The sequence below is a fragment of the Calonectris borealis genome, chromosome Z (genome assembly GCF_964195595.1).
Source record: "Calonectris borealis chromosome Z, bCalBor7.hap1.2, whole genome shotgun sequence".
Lineage (NCBI taxonomy): Eukaryota > Metazoa > Chordata > Aves > Procellariiformes > Procellariidae > Calonectris > Calonectris borealis.
In genome coordinates, this window is record NC_134352.1 from 57,271,587 (window position 1) to 57,286,823 (window position 15,237).

Below are 15,237 nucleotides of genomic sequence, written 5' to 3' on the forward strand. Positions count from 1 at the left end.
TCCTGTTCTGCATTCATACACCAAGCCAGTCATCTCGTTGTGGAAGGCCATCGGGTTGGTCAGGCATGGTTTCCCCTTCGTAAGTCCACACCAACTACTTGCAGTCACCTTCTTGTCCTGCACGATGTCTAGAAATGGTTTCCAGGATTAACTGCTCCACCACCTTCCCAGGGATCAAGGTGAGACTGAGAAGCCTGTAGTTCCTTGGATCGTCCTTCCCCTTCTTGGAGACGGGAGAGACTCTTGCTTCCTTCCAGTCCTCAGGGTCTCTCTCCAGTCACATCCCTCTCCTCCACACCCTTTAAAGATGATTGCAAGCAGCCCATAATGATACAGGCCAGCTCCCCCAGCACTTGTGGGTGCATTGCATCAGGCCCATGGATGTCTGTAGGTCCAGTTTATTTGTATGTTCCCTGACCTGACCACTGAGAGTAAATCTACTTTGCCCTGGACTTTCTCACTGGTGGCTGAGATTACTGAAGGGAAGACTTACCAGTAAACACAGAGGTGGAGAAGACATTGAGTGCCTCAGCCACCTCTGTGTCCTTTGTCACAAGGCCAGCTTAGCAGTGGGGCCAGGTTTTCCCTAGTCTTTCTTTTGCTGCTAATGTTTCTGTGGAAACCTTTCCTCTTGCTGTTAACATCTCTTGCCAGATTCAACTCCAGGTGAGGCTTGGTTTTCCTAAGTCCATCCCTCCGTGGTCAGACAGCATCTCTATATTCCTCCTGGGTCACCTGCCCCTGCTTCCACCTCCTGTACACCTCCTTTTCATGTCTGAGTCTAGTCAGGAGCTCCTTGCTCATCCATGCAGGCCTCCTGCCCTCTTTGCCTAGTTTCTGCTTGTTGGCCTGGACCATTCTTGAGCTTGGAGGAGGTGATCCTTTCAATATCCACTAGCTCTCCTGGACTCCTCTCCAGGGCCATATCCCCTGGGATTCTTCCAAGAGGTCTCTGAACAGGACAAATTCTGCTCTCCAGAAATCCAGGATTGTTGCGGTTTGCCCCATTCCATCCTCTCAGGGTCCTAATCTCCACCATCTCATGGTCCCTGAAGCCAAGCTTGTCCCTGATCTTCACATCCCTGACCAATTCTTCCTTGTTTGTAAGTATCAGGTCCAGAAGAGCACCTCTGCTCCTTGGCTCCTTGATCAGCTGTGTTGAGAAGCTGTTGTATATTCTTGCATTGGAAATGTCTTGAACATCAAGTCTGTTGCTGTAAAAAGTAGGTAAAGAACACTTCCTTTTGGATAGAATAGCTTGTTACTTCATAGATACAGGCTCATGTCAGTGTCCCTGCCATTGTAGTGACACAGCTATGCTGTTCTGAAAAAAGTTCTTGGACCATCTTGTGCACTCTTCTGCACAAACTGCTGCTCTCTGTTGGCTCCCTCTGTTAGCTGCATTTGTCATCATCCAAGCTCTTCATCAGCTGTAGGATGACATTCAGTCATCCGTTTTCCTTAAAAGTCGATCTCTTCATGCCAGTCTTGTAACACTCATGGCAGCTACGATTTTGAACCTCTTCATCATCTGTGTTGCAAACAACAACTCTAGGATTTATTTGGCTTAACTTTGCCATAGAGATAGTGTAGGGTTCTTTTGAGAGCACATTCCACAATAAACTCAGCTTTTTTATTCAATCTGGTTGGCTGCGAACTAGATGAACCGATAGATTTGATACAAAAATGCATTACAGATACAGAGTAGTCAGAAGAATAATTGCATCCATACGGCATATAGATTGGACTCTAGGACATGGGCACCTACAAAAAAAACACCAAAAAAAAGGAATGATAGCTTCGACAAATGAGTCAGCAAAACTGAGGAGAAATTTTAGAACAGCCAGGAAGTATGGAGATATGGAGAAAAAAGAGAATTTCGTCAGAACTTCTCAGTGCAAACAGTAATGGCACTGAAGTCTGGAAGTCAGTATCAGGATTTGTGGAAACAGTAATGAAAGGTATACATCAGTTGTCAGAATGTGCATACAAAGCATGACATCTGATCAGTCGGACACTCTGACACAGGGGCTAAATCTTAGTTTTACTTTTTTCAACTGACCAAAAACACTATTTAACTTAAAGATGAAATTTCTTTAACAGTTATCCTTCCTCTAACTTGAATGCTTTCATTGGCAGAAAAGAGCTGCCACTTCCTTAGAGAAAGCCTTATTGGACATAGAAACCAGAAGCTCAACAGGATACTGTAGGTTACTGAACCAGCATATGCAATCCTAGTGGGAATGCAATTCTGTATTAAACGGAATTGAATAGGTACGGAAAAGCTGGGTGAAGTACCAGGAAGGAAGTATGGGCTGGATACTCCTGCCGTTTCATTCTTTAGCTGCTAAAAAAACACTCTTTCAGGCACTGCCAATTCCTCTATACAGCGAAGAAAGAAAATTGTAAGATCTGTGCTACAAATGAAAATGCCTAAACACAGGGATATGGCAAAAGCAAGGCTGTCTGGCAATTTGCTGCATTAGAGGTATCACTCCCTCTTGCGGGACCAACAAGGGGTCTGTACGCAACGATGCCTTTCAATGGGTCACAGTCTGGTGGTGATGTTTAGCGTACGCTCCAAGGACTTAGCACTAAGCCTGCTTGGCCCCAGGCTGTGATGTTGACCAAAGATGCCAAACTAAATGAGTTAATTCCCAAAGCCACTTCATGGGAAATTGGGAGAAGAGGTCAGAGCAGGAGAAATGGTAGGCTGAAAGAAAGCAGGAGGGGGAAAAAAGGAGAGAGAAAGACACCTGCTTATAATGCCAGATTAAACAACTCAGCTGAACTCTTACAAAAAAGAAAACCAAGCCCTCTGACCAAACTTGGGCAGAAACACATAGGAAAAATTCAGGGCTATTGTGGCTCCTAACAGAACTGGTTTGTATGCACTTAATTTATTTTCTTAATTGGTTTATATATACAGCTCTAAACATAAATAGTCAAAAAAGCCAACTTTATACAGGAGAAATCTTACAGATCTCCCAGAAAGGCTTTAGTCGGCACTAAGGGACAAAAACACTGCCACAAACAAAGCGCTTTATTTCAGTGACTTGCTGCAGCCAGAAAAGAAAAAGGAATCAGCAGATCTACTTCTTTCCAGACTCGAGGTCAATTGGACAGGAAGGAACTTCTTTCAGCCTGAGCAGGCTCTTCCAAGATCTGAATGTCAGCTAACTTTATTACGCCAACTAATTAAGACACAGGCAGAACAAAGCTTTCCTCAAACAGCAGGATCCCATCACAGGATTCAACAGACTGTACCAAGTCACATGGGGTGAGATTCCAGGGCTGGTGGTGACCCACATCCACATGCAGGCTGCTGGTCCTGGCAGGGATGTCCTCGGGGATTTTATCTTCTTACATTCTGTAGAGAATGCAGGCAGAAAAAGCAGAAGCAGAAAAAGGTCGCCTTTCCCCTTCTTGTCTGAGATTTCAGATTTCTGTACCATTAAAAGATTCAAAAGCTCTGTAGGTTACGATGGTCAGCTTTGCTGTGCTATTCCTTGATCAACCACCAGCTGCAGTTCTGTTGTGGAAGGAATATTTCAGCTTGTTGTGAGCTGGAAGTAAGGAAAGAAATGACTTTTTATTTCTTTGGATTGATATAATAAAGTGCCTTTGAGTTTCTTGGAGATGAAGTCGAGGTTTACGTTGTGTATGCTATGAGTTAAAAGGAAGACGTCTGCTCCAATGAGAAGTCACGGTCATTTGAAGTTATTTTCTTGGTTAAGAATTAAATATATTTCATAGGCTGGCTTTTGCATTATGGTTATCGTTGCTGTCCTGCTGGTAAAAAAGAAAACCACAATGAGAAAAACCCTCTCCTTCCAGACCTGAGGACAAGCAACAGAGAGAAGAAAGCAAGTAACCAGGAACAGCCCAAGACTAACACAAGCTGAAAAGTTTGCAAACAACAGCCCCTAAATTTGATTTCTAGCCATACACTGACCTTGGGGACTTCTGCACTTCCATGCTGATTAGGTTTTGGATACTTTTGTCTTTTGCTCTCTGCTAAAGGTTTATTTCCACGGAAACAGACACTGTATTAATGAAAAAAAGGAAGCAGGTTCTAAAAACTGACCTTTAAAGAAAACCCACATCTTTGTACCTGCTTATGCAGAAAGGTGCTAGTTGAACAGCAAACTGCATCTACACGGTCCATCCGCCCACAGAGATGTAAAATTTTGGATTGCAGCAATCAGCCTGGTTTTACACACATCTGCCACACACAGAAGGGTTTGTTTCAAAAAGGCTATTCTCGGTTAGCTGTTAAGGACATTGGGACGTTGTACTACCTCAAAGAGTGACCAGCCAGTGTGGGATTGTTTAGAGAATGCACGATTGCATCTCACTTCACTGCTTCATCATTATAAATATAGACACTGACTGGTCATTGCATGAGTTTGTAGGGTAGAGCTCTTCAGAAATAGAGATTATTCCCCCCCAGCTTCAGTGGCACAGTTTAATTTATTAAGCTCTGTTGTTTTCCTTCACTTTAGGCTGCTAATTATAATCGTCCTAAGCAGACCGGGATGGGACTATGACTGAGAGAGTTCAAGAGGAGACATGGAAGTTTTTGCACCAGCAAAATATTGTACTAGTGACAAATCGTGGAAGACAGAGATGAGAACCTTGGAGTTGATTTCTCCCTTCTGCTACCTGGTGCTAGAAGCAAATCATGAACTTTCACCCGCGGCCAGGGTTCCCTCCGAGCCCTGGGAAGCTTGTGCCACCCTCCTTGCCTCGCGGTAGCCAGGAGCTCGAGCACCATGTGCACCCTCAGACCTCTCCACCCTGCGCCAAGATGGCAGCGAGGCAGCGCTGCGGGGGCAGAGGGACCAGTCGGTGCTCTCTCATGGTTTGTTCTTCATACAGCGAAGCCCTGCTGGCATCTTCTCAGGTCCTCTGGACAAGGTGAAAGAACATGAGCAATTACTTCTTTTCTATTTGCAAAGGAAAAAAAAAAACGAAACCCCAAACGGTTGATAAACTGGAAGACCCTGAGCTGTCAAAGCCTCAGCAAGGGAGATCCCTCCACCTGCCCTGGGAGCTGCTTTTAAGCTGGACTCTTGCTTTTGGACCCTGCCTGAGCTGTGTCACCAGTGGGCCCTGCCTGGCCATGGGCCTCACTGAGCTAGGGTAACCTGTGGGCTGATGTCTGAGCATGACGTTGACCATGTCTCTGACCTTGGTCATTGCTGCGGGCCTGTCCCGCCACCACCTGCAGCTCCCAGCTCCCTGCCCTTGCCCTGCGCTTCGTTTTCCCTCCCTGACAGGCCTATTCCTGTGCTCCATGAACATTGTCTGTCCCGGAGACTTCAAATTATGCCTTAATTTCTACCTGTAATACATTACAGTTGCATTAATTTACAAGGAGAAAACAATAATTAAAGAGCCTGAAGTACATGGTCACTAGTCAAATGCCTTCCTCATGCAGTAGTCATTGTTTTATATAACCTTCTTTTAAGTTTGCTAGTGTTTTCAGATGTTGCAACATACCAAAGCCTGGGTTGTGTTTCCAACATGCTGAGATGGCATGAAAATACTCTATTGCTATGTGTGTGTTTAAACTCAGGATCACCTATGTCATAAAACCAAGAAGCTGATGGAAGTATTAATACTTAAGGAAGTATTACTGCAAAGCATATTTCTCCCATTGAAACCCAAGGAAGCTAAATACTTACATCCCTAAAGGTTTTTTTGGTTGTTTGCTTAGATCAATTTTCTTTGGTAATGTTTGCATTTTGATATAATCTGAAGATTCCCATCTGGCTTGAGATACACCAGTGCTGTGCACAGATTCTTGGAGAAATGTTTCTTCTTCCTTGGTCTAATAAAGTCTAGAGAAGAAATAGATGCATTTCTTTACTGAGAGGGTGGTCAAGCACTGGAATGGGTTTCCTAGAGAGATGGTCGATGCCCCAAGCCTGTCAGTGTTTAAGAGGCATTTGGACAATGCCCTTAATATATACTTTAGCTTTTGGTCAGTCCTGAAGTGGTCAGGCAGTTGGGCTAGATGATCTTTGTCGGTCCCTTCCAACTGAAATAGTCTAGTCCATTCCATTCCATTCCATTCCATTCCATTCCATTCTATTCTATGACAGTGGAAAGCAATGAAAGGTAAGCAAAACAGGCTTTTTAACTACTTTTTTAATCTTTCAGTTAAGTGCTTCTAAAGCAAAAGGTGAATATCTTTTCTAGCATTTAGTGATGCCACCTGTGTCTTACTTGCATGTCCTCATGTTCATTGTCTTCATGTTTCTGGCTGTTCTACTATAATTCTTTCGTTTGGTTGGTTTTGTTTATTTTTGTTGCTTTGGTTTGGTTTGGTTGGGTTTTTTGTTTGTTTTAGCTTTTTTTTTTTTTTTTTCCCCCCCAGCATGCATATCACAGAGTAAGTCAACTCCACAGCTTTATTTTCTTTCAGTGAAAAACACAACAGTTTGTGTTGTTTCAGAATACCTGGAGCCTGGATTTGGAGCAGCAAAGGATTTCTGGCCACTTAGGAAAGCCTGATATATTGAATCAGCACCGTTATACAACTGCCTTCTGATGCTTTTGGAGGAAAGGAGGTCAATGAGTAGGATCAGTCAAGATGTTGAGGTCTGTAAAAGTTCATAGGAGCCTGAGAAGGGAAATTAAATCACATGGCATTTAGCAAAAACATAAACAGAGGGAAGGAAAGGATGTAAATCTGGTATCCAGGGTGGAGCAGGATGATTCTTTAATGGAGTTTATACACGCATGTAAATATTGCTATTTCCAATTGTAGCAACATGTATTTTTCATGTATTTCAGTAAAGATTCTAAAAGATTGCTTTTTCTAGTATTTTTCAAATGGACTATTTTTTTCCCCATTTCTCCTATATCTTTGACATATTCATTTTCAAACCTTGAGATACTTCGGACAGGAGTTTTGGGATCCAGTGGAACTCCGCTGAAGAACGAGCGCTAGCAAGAGCACAGCGCTCATCTGCCTTGGGACAGCATATGTCCCAAGCCCAAACCAAACTTAAACCCTCAGTATAGACAGTTGCCTTCCAAAGCTGTTGTATGAGTCCAGAAATGACACAGAGGAAAGACAAAAGTGCAGAATGGTATACATAACATAAGCTTCTCTTCAAGTTAGCTGTAATTCACTCCTCTTCTACATCAGGACTTCAGTGAGTGCCAGGTTGAGGGTCAGCTTTGCTGAGGTATTTGTCCATGACCATGGTGGATGGTGGATCTGCAGGTTCAGAGGTTTAACAGAAAATTGCAAGTCAGAGATATGGAGATACAAATGCAGAAGGGTACAGGCGTATTTCTATTCCTTTCATACATTATACTATTTATTCTTTATAATGGAAGCCTATCACAGTGGGCTTTATAGGAAAAGAACATGAATTTCAGACAAAATCTCAGGGAGCTTGACTTTTCTTTCTTTCCTCTGCAGGATTAAAAACAGTCTGCTTTCCACTCACTGTACACTTTCAGGTAGATCCTATCACTGATGGTATTCTCCAAATATTGCCTGTTGTGATGTTGAAATCTAGACTCTGCTTATGCTATATTGCTGTTCACATGAAAGTAGGAGTAGTCATGTAGATGTGAATTAGAAGAAAGTATTGTTCATTAAAAATAAAAACAGGCTACCACATAGCTCAAAGGATCAATACTAAGATTTGAAACCCGGCAGCTTAATTTCAGTTCAGGATGGAGGAAATAAAAGTTGAGCTTGAATTTATTCTGACAAGAACTACTACTATTTGTCATTTGCTTGCTGGTTTACATGAAGTATAGGCAGCATAATTCAAATTCCTATTGGTCAGGTATCCTCAGTGCAAACCTGGCCGTGACTGAGATGCACTGCACATCTAAAAAGACTCATGATTGAAGGGCATAAAGAGCAAGATACCCCTTTAGCCTGTAACAATGGTTTCTCCCATTCAGACTTGAAAACATTTTCATGGATACCTGATCATTTACAAGCAAAAGAAGAAAATTCAGCTGTGTATCTCCTACAACAAACATTTTGTTGCCAATTTGTAATAATCTATGCAAGCATTAATACTTACGTAACTAGGACCAGGGATTTCATTTAGTATTAATTCTACCTGCCTGTCTCCCAGCCTGGAGTCCCCCGGGCATGGGCTGCTTGACCTGCCTGTTTGAGGTCTGTTGCTTGAGAAAGCAGATTTCCCTGGGCTCTCCTCCCTTCCCTGCAGCAATGAAGAAGCTCCTTGCTGGAATGGAGAGACCATGTGGCCAGAGATGGCCTTCAGAGACCCCATGGACTAACACGGTTCCTCACAGCCCTCTGAAAGCATGTCTGCAAGACCTGTCATCAGGCTGAAATTCATTTCTGTGTTACAGAGCAAGAGTTGCTTCAGTAGAGATCTCAAAAATTACTTTCTCCATCATGAAAGTAGGTATTTTTAAAATTTCCCACTCACTCCTTACTTACTGAGTTTCATTTTGTTTAAAAGTCCCTCAGAATTTGCTATCAGGAAACTCAAATTGTCCTTGCTATCCAAAATCTGAAAGGCAAAATACAGTCTTCTGCAAAGAGGGATCATTTAATACACAGTCAATGGGTTACTGCCTTTGACATGATTGAGTCCAGTGTAAACCTTGACACTGACTACTGGGTGTAAAGGCTATCAGAAGACAACGGATACATTTTTGTGAGACAGAGAGTATTTTCTCGCAAAACTAGAGGGGAAAATAAGCCCACCAGTGAACGTGCAAAAAGATGATACATGTGTGACCTTCCTGAAAATGTTTACACCTGCAGTGAGTGCAGCCTTCACAGAAGAATATTTTCTGTAGCTCTCTGTATTACTAAGGTAAAAAATGCGTACTGAAATTTCATGTCTATCTTTCCAGCATTTTTCAGGACTGAATGCTGTAGTCAAGTCAAATAGTGACATCACATGGTGTACTGTCAGACCTTGTGCTCACTGAAGAGCATGCACCCTGTGCTTGCAGTTTAGCCTGGACAGATGAATAAAGGCTGGTCTTACTCAAACAGGGCTGTCATTTGATGGGTCCCAGTGCTTATTACCGAAGTATATGGTGAGACTGAGGTGGGGGCTGATGGCTGAAAAGGATGAAAGGAGGTTAGGAGGCATGATGTTTTGGGCACGGTCTTCTGGCAAGTCCTCAGGGGACCTTTTGCTCTCTTTTTGAGCAGCAAAGTGTGAAGTTGTCTCATATGAAGAATCTCCTTTTTTGAAAACATAATTGTGTGAATTCTGTATGGTAGGTATATTTTGGAGTTTAAAATTATGATCTTTTCATGAAGTTGTCACTGTCTGGCACTGTATTTGTTCATCCTGTGCCTGGACATAAATAATTCTGGGATAAGTTTAAAAAATATTTCGCTGGGCAAGCTCATTTAGTTTAAAAATAACTAGAGATCACTTTTGGCTCAGTAACTCCAAAGGCTGAACAGCCTCAGGGAGACCACTTGATGGGTCTTAGGCAAGCGAGGTGGCTGGAGGTGAAAGACGCACCACTGTGCAGTGTAGATGATGCCTTTGTTATTTTGTAGGATTAGCATCTGTGATTCACTTTACCTACCTAACGTTACTCTGCTTGATCCCATAGAGTTACATTAAAGGAGACTACAGCAGCAAGCAAGTAGATGCGGACGTCTCCAGGGAGAATGCCATGAACACTTGGGAAGCGGTGAGAAAGCCAACCATGACTGCCTGTTCCCAGAGAGGCAACAGGGTTGTTCCCGAAGGCCAGAAATCTCTTATCGGACAGATGTTAGGCCATTAAAACAAGCAGTCTCAAGGAAGCAAGCAGATCAGAGGAACAGTGACACGGTTAGAACAGGCAGCAAGGCTACCTGTTGAGTTCAGCAGGGACATCACAGGCAGGGGTGAGATGGTTGCACTCACCTGAGCTCTGAGAGGTGATGAGCTGCCCACTCACACAGTTGGGCCTAACAAAAGTTTGCCTCCTTTATTAATCCCTGTGCACCATCCAGGGAAACATGTTCGCCTGCTTTGAATTAGTTTCTACCTGAGGGACGGTAGCAGCAATGTCTCTCAGGTGCTAACCTGCAATAGGACCTGGCACAGTTGGAAAGGCAGAGCGCGCCAGCCCCAGACCTAGTCAGAATGACAGAATAACTGCATGGCACCTCCTAAGGAAAAACGCGTCACTTGAGTGCCTATGAAGAATAAATGCAAGCTTCTCCCTTTAACTACAGCTTCAGGTGGGCTGAACCTGGCATTTATGTTCTGGGAATGAGGAGGTGGCTTTGAATTGAGTCTGAGTGACACAGGAGAAAGAGACAGTAATACCCTTTTCAACTTGTTTACCCCTAAGCAGAAATAATCAACTTGCCAGATACAGGACAAGTTTTTTTTTCCTTAAGCTGTCCATGTTGGGAAAATCATCACTGTAATGTACCTAGATTCTGGTACGGGCCCTGCTACACAGTGTCTCTGTATCTTTCAGATTCCCAAGAAGCAGTGAAAAATTTGATTAATGATGCAGGGTGAATGATTTTCCTATAAGCACTCAAGATGACTAGGATTTAAATCTTGACTGTCACACAGAAACAGTAGTATATATGGATGGCATGAAAAAACAGCGCAAAAAGTTACATACAGTGGTGCAGCAATGGAAGTCAGTCTAATAAGGGTTTCCAAAGCAGAAGTAAAATGCTCTTACTTTGATGATTGCCCCTTATGTAGTTTAAATGAATTGTGAAGTTTTAAATGAATTGTGAAGTTTTAAATACCTATTTTAACTACTGCTTCTAAGCACTTAAGAGCACTGACATGGAATACTTACTGTCTTTTGTGCATCTGCAGAATGTCGGACACGCTCAGCTTCACTGCTTTGTTCCTTGACCTTAAGAACTACCCAAAGAAACTTCAAGAACTGCAGGAGCACTGCCGTGTGCCTAGGGTTGCACCAGCAGACAACAGCACTAATAGCGACAAGGTGTCCTGGTCTCAGAAAATGAGAAGCCCTAAGTGAACGGTCAATGCCTCTTTCCTCCTTCTTCTCTCTCTCCTTTCAAGTTAGAAGGACAAAGGAGATGGGAAGTAATTCTGGAGAATGAAGCAGTAACTGCTTCAAGTCTGTAAGGCATCCAAGTGCATATGAAATTGATTTCAATGGAAGGTGATGGACAGACAAACAACTATGCTGGAAGCCCAAAGGGAGAATGCACATAATAGCTACTACTACAGTAAAATGGGATACAAACCATAACAGAAATAATACAAGAGGATATAATTCACCTCCACCAGAAACTATGGCTGTTTCAGAAAAAGAAAATTACATTTGGCATATAGATAGTTCTCTTTCATTTGCAGTGAATTCATGTCTTAGTATTGGGGTCTTCTCTTTATTTTTATCTCCATCTCCTGGTGTGAGAATAGCCTATGTAATGGTTGTATTCACCAGTGGCAGGTGATGCAATACACAGCTTAAAACCATCGATCCCATCAAAAGTGGTAAATGTAATGAAGCATCATATATACATATATGTCACCACGGCAATGGATTGTGCATGAAAATATGACACTGAATACCAAGCACAAACGAAGGAAGCAGCTGCCCAAGCTGGAAGTTGTTGTGAAAATGGTCCTTGTCTCAGGTATAATTTCCAATACAAGTCTTCTGCTCACTTTGAAAATGCAAGAACTTAATGTTGCAGTTATCTGTCGTGATTCAGCCTTTCACAGCAACTTGGCATACATGAGACGAAAACACAAGCTGTCATCATCTAACTGGAGAAGAATTTTGTTCTTACTATGTTTGCTGTGGTCATGAAAATAAGGGAGAAGTAAAATACCATATGGATTGAAATACAAGCGCCTTATAATAGAGGCAGGGGACTATTTTACCTCATTACAGCGTCAGATCAAGGCAGAGAGTTCAACGTGTTCTTCAGCACACCCATCTCTCTGTGTGAATGTAGACTCAAAAGTATGGTAAATACTGCCACACTCCCAACTAAAGCAAACAGAGACACAAGGACCAGCATCTGGAAAGCAAGTGTTGACTGCCACGAGAAAGAGGTAGAGATACGCCTGCACCAACCTTCTCTCTCTTGGTTAAGGGGAAGTAAGAGAGTGGTGCTGCAACCTCCAGTTAACTTTTGTTTTATGTCATGTTTAAATAATTGATGGATAAAATCTGACTTTTCTGACTGTCCTCACAGAGAATAAGCAGGCTGCATCTGGATAATCCTTCATGGCATTTTTGGTTTTCATTTTAATTAACCAAGTTACCCCAAGCATAAACGTGGCTCTTGACGTTTAAACACTTAAAATATATGACTGCACAGTCCCAAAATACAAAGTCCTCACTGAATGGGATGTCCAGTTTCAATAAAACAGAACTAGGTAAATGCTGACTGGTAACTTGTTTCACATCCTCTGCTTGTTTTCTGTCTCATCTACCTTCTATCCCTTGTTCAGCACAGCAAGATTAGGGGTGAGGAACTCCTAAAATGATACACAATTCTACTGCATAGGAGTCAAAATTGTGTATCATTCACCTCTTTGCCTGCCCCGAACCTACCTCTCTTTCTTCCTCATGATCAACACACACACGAACTACTTTTGCTAGCCCCTTTTGTGAACCTACAGAACTTGATTTACAGTCATGTTTCAGTGTTCAATACCTTTACCAACGATCTGGACGAGGGGATCGAGTGCTCCCTCAGTAAGTTTGCAGATGACACCAAGTTGGGAGTGTTGATCTGCTGGAGGGTAGGAAGGCTCTGCAGAGGGACCTGGACAGGCTGGATCGATGGGCCGAGGCCAACTGTATGAGGTTCAACAAGGCCAAGTGCCGGGTCCTGCACTTGGGCCACAACAACCCCAGGCAACGCTACAGGCTTGGGGAAGAGTGGCTGGAAAGCTGCCCAGAGGAAAAGGACCTCGGGGTGCTGGTTGACAGCCGGCTGAACATGAGCCGGCAGTGTGCCCAGGTGGCCAAGAAGGCCAACGGCATCCTGGCCTGTATCAGAAATAGTGTGGCCAGCAGGAGCAGGGAGGTGATCGTGCCCCTGTACTTGGCACTGGTGAGGCCGCACCTGTGTTCAGTTTTGGGCCCCTCACTACAAGAAGGACATGGAGGTGCTGGAGCGTGTCCAGAGGAGGGCAACGAAGCTGGTGAAGGGCCTGGAGCACAAGTCTTATGAGGAGCGGCTGAGGGAACTGGGGTTGTTTAGCCTGGAGAAGAGGAGGCTGAGGGGAGACCTCATCGTGCTCTACAACTACCTGGAAGGAGGTTGTAGCGAGGTGGGTGTTGGTCTCTTCTCCCAAGTAACAAGCGACAGGACAAGAGGAAATGGCCTCAAGTTGCGCCAAGGGAGGATTAGATTGGACATTAGGAGAAATTTCTTCACTGAAAGAGTGGTCAGGCCTTGGAACAGGCTGCCCAGGGAAGTGGTTGAGTCACCATCCCTGGAAGTATTTAAAAGACGTGTAGATGAGGTGCTTACGGACATGGTTTAGTGGGCATGGTGGTGTTGGGTTGATGGTTGGACTCTATGATCTTAGAGGTCCTTTCCAACTTTAATGATTCTATGATTCTATTTTTTTTGTAAGCTTACAGTTCAAGTCCTTGTTAAAAATCGAAAATGGATTTTTTTGCAGGAATTTTAAAATATTTCAGAGGTTTTTCAGAGGATGAGAGGGGAAAGTAAGAGACCAGTCTAAAAATCCCTTTATAAAAACTTCTCATTTTGTTTTTAACATGTTGTGACCTGTTTTCTAGACTAGACAATGTATTCAGTAAACCCCGTTGTCCAAGCATTTTTAATGAAAAAGTGACAGTAGACTGTGCATTATTAATAGAGCTATTAACGCGCTTATTGGGTAGCTGCTGACAGGACTGAGCATGTACCAACAGCTTAATAATTGCACACTACTTTGAGGCTTACTACTGCATCAGCTGTGCCTTTGTCTTACAGTGCACAGAGGCTGTGGCAGTATTTGCCGTGGCACACCCTGCCATGTCTCTCTGCATCAACAATCACTGAATTGCCAGCTTTATTCACGAGCTGAGTGAGTGAAGAGTACACCTCCAGTGCCAGAGAGGTGGTGGCGGGGAAACACCCTGACACTTCTATTCTAAAAGCAGTATATATGGCAAGGAAAACAAAAAAATATGTGGGTCTGAAAACAGCCAGTGCAATACTTTGCATTGAGGATTGGACACATTTAAGCAGGAAGCCATTTATATTAATGAGTAAAAGGTTTTGCATTTTCTTTGTTTCTTTCAGAAGGTGTGTGAGGGGAAAAGAAAGAATATTAACAGCATCTGAAATGTATAAAAGCTGCTAAATATTATTCATCTGGCCCACTTACTGCTGCCTACTTCCCAGGAGAAGCAGATGCAACAAGAAAACCTCCCGCTATTTACTTCACTTCGCTTATCTTCCTCAGTGCCCAAGCTACACCATTTTAAATTTTACTAGACACTTTTCTCAAATTAAGGTAGGAAATGAGTTAATTTCCCTCCATATAGATTGTAGCATTGTGCTTTTATTTGTGTATTGTCCAAAAGGTATTCCAAGTGCTTTGCATGTCAATTTGTACTAGAAAGGGAATCCTGTAAAAAAGAAAAAAAAGTATGCTTCCATCTTTAACATGGATTTGTACAGACCTTAAAAAAAGATTTCCTCCCCTTTTTTTGTAAAGAATTTGGAAGGTTACATACGAAAACAATTTACCCTGACCTTTGTCTTCATATAGTCATGTGCTGAGATTACCAGGAAAAAACCTCACCTTGAAAAATGCAGTAAATTCATATAGAGAAAGGGCAAGATACAATTAAAAAATTACTCTGTGTAGAAACTAATTCAAAGCTAAGCAAAATAACAGGACCAGCTGCAGCGGAGGCAGAGGGATGACTTAACAGTCATAAATCACTTTTAATCTAATGATAAAAATAATTGCATTTTTTCTTGAAACTCAGAGAGGAAGTTGAAAATATTTTGGAATTACTTAAACCTGATAAAACAAAAATTGCACCTAAGAATTCAAATGTATTTCTTCATGCAAACCGATATCCTCATAAGGCTTACAGTTATGGACTAAAAAAAAAAAATTATTTTCATTTTTAGCAGAAATGTTGGGTCTTCTTAGTTCATTTTTATTTTCTAGCTGAACATTCACCTGTAAATAATGAGTTCTTGAAAAATAAATTAAACTGGGTCACTGCAAAGTCATTAGACACTGTGGGGATGGGTAACGTGATACTGTG

At 42.6% G+C, this 15,237-nt stretch overlaps 1 long non-coding RNA gene across 3 annotated transcripts; it reads right to left on the reverse strand.

Annotated features, from left to right (window-relative positions):
- Positions 1-3,028: 3,028 nt before the first annotated feature.
- Positions 3,029-12,851, reverse strand: LOC142075165 (uncharacterized). 3 transcript variants are annotated; one of them, XR_012670812.1, is made up of 4 exons: positions 6,469-12,851; positions 5,691-5,846; positions 3,956-4,911; positions 3,029-3,789 (listed from the first exon to the last, which is right to left on the reverse strand). It is a non-coding gene; the product is annotated as an uncharacterized LOC142075165 (long non-coding RNA). The 3 variants fall into 3 exon arrangements; XR_012670810.1 differs by having other exon boundaries at positions 3,029-4,911; XR_012670811.1 differs by having other exon boundaries at positions 3,029-4,949.
- Positions 12,852-15,237: the final 2,386 nt, after the last annotated feature.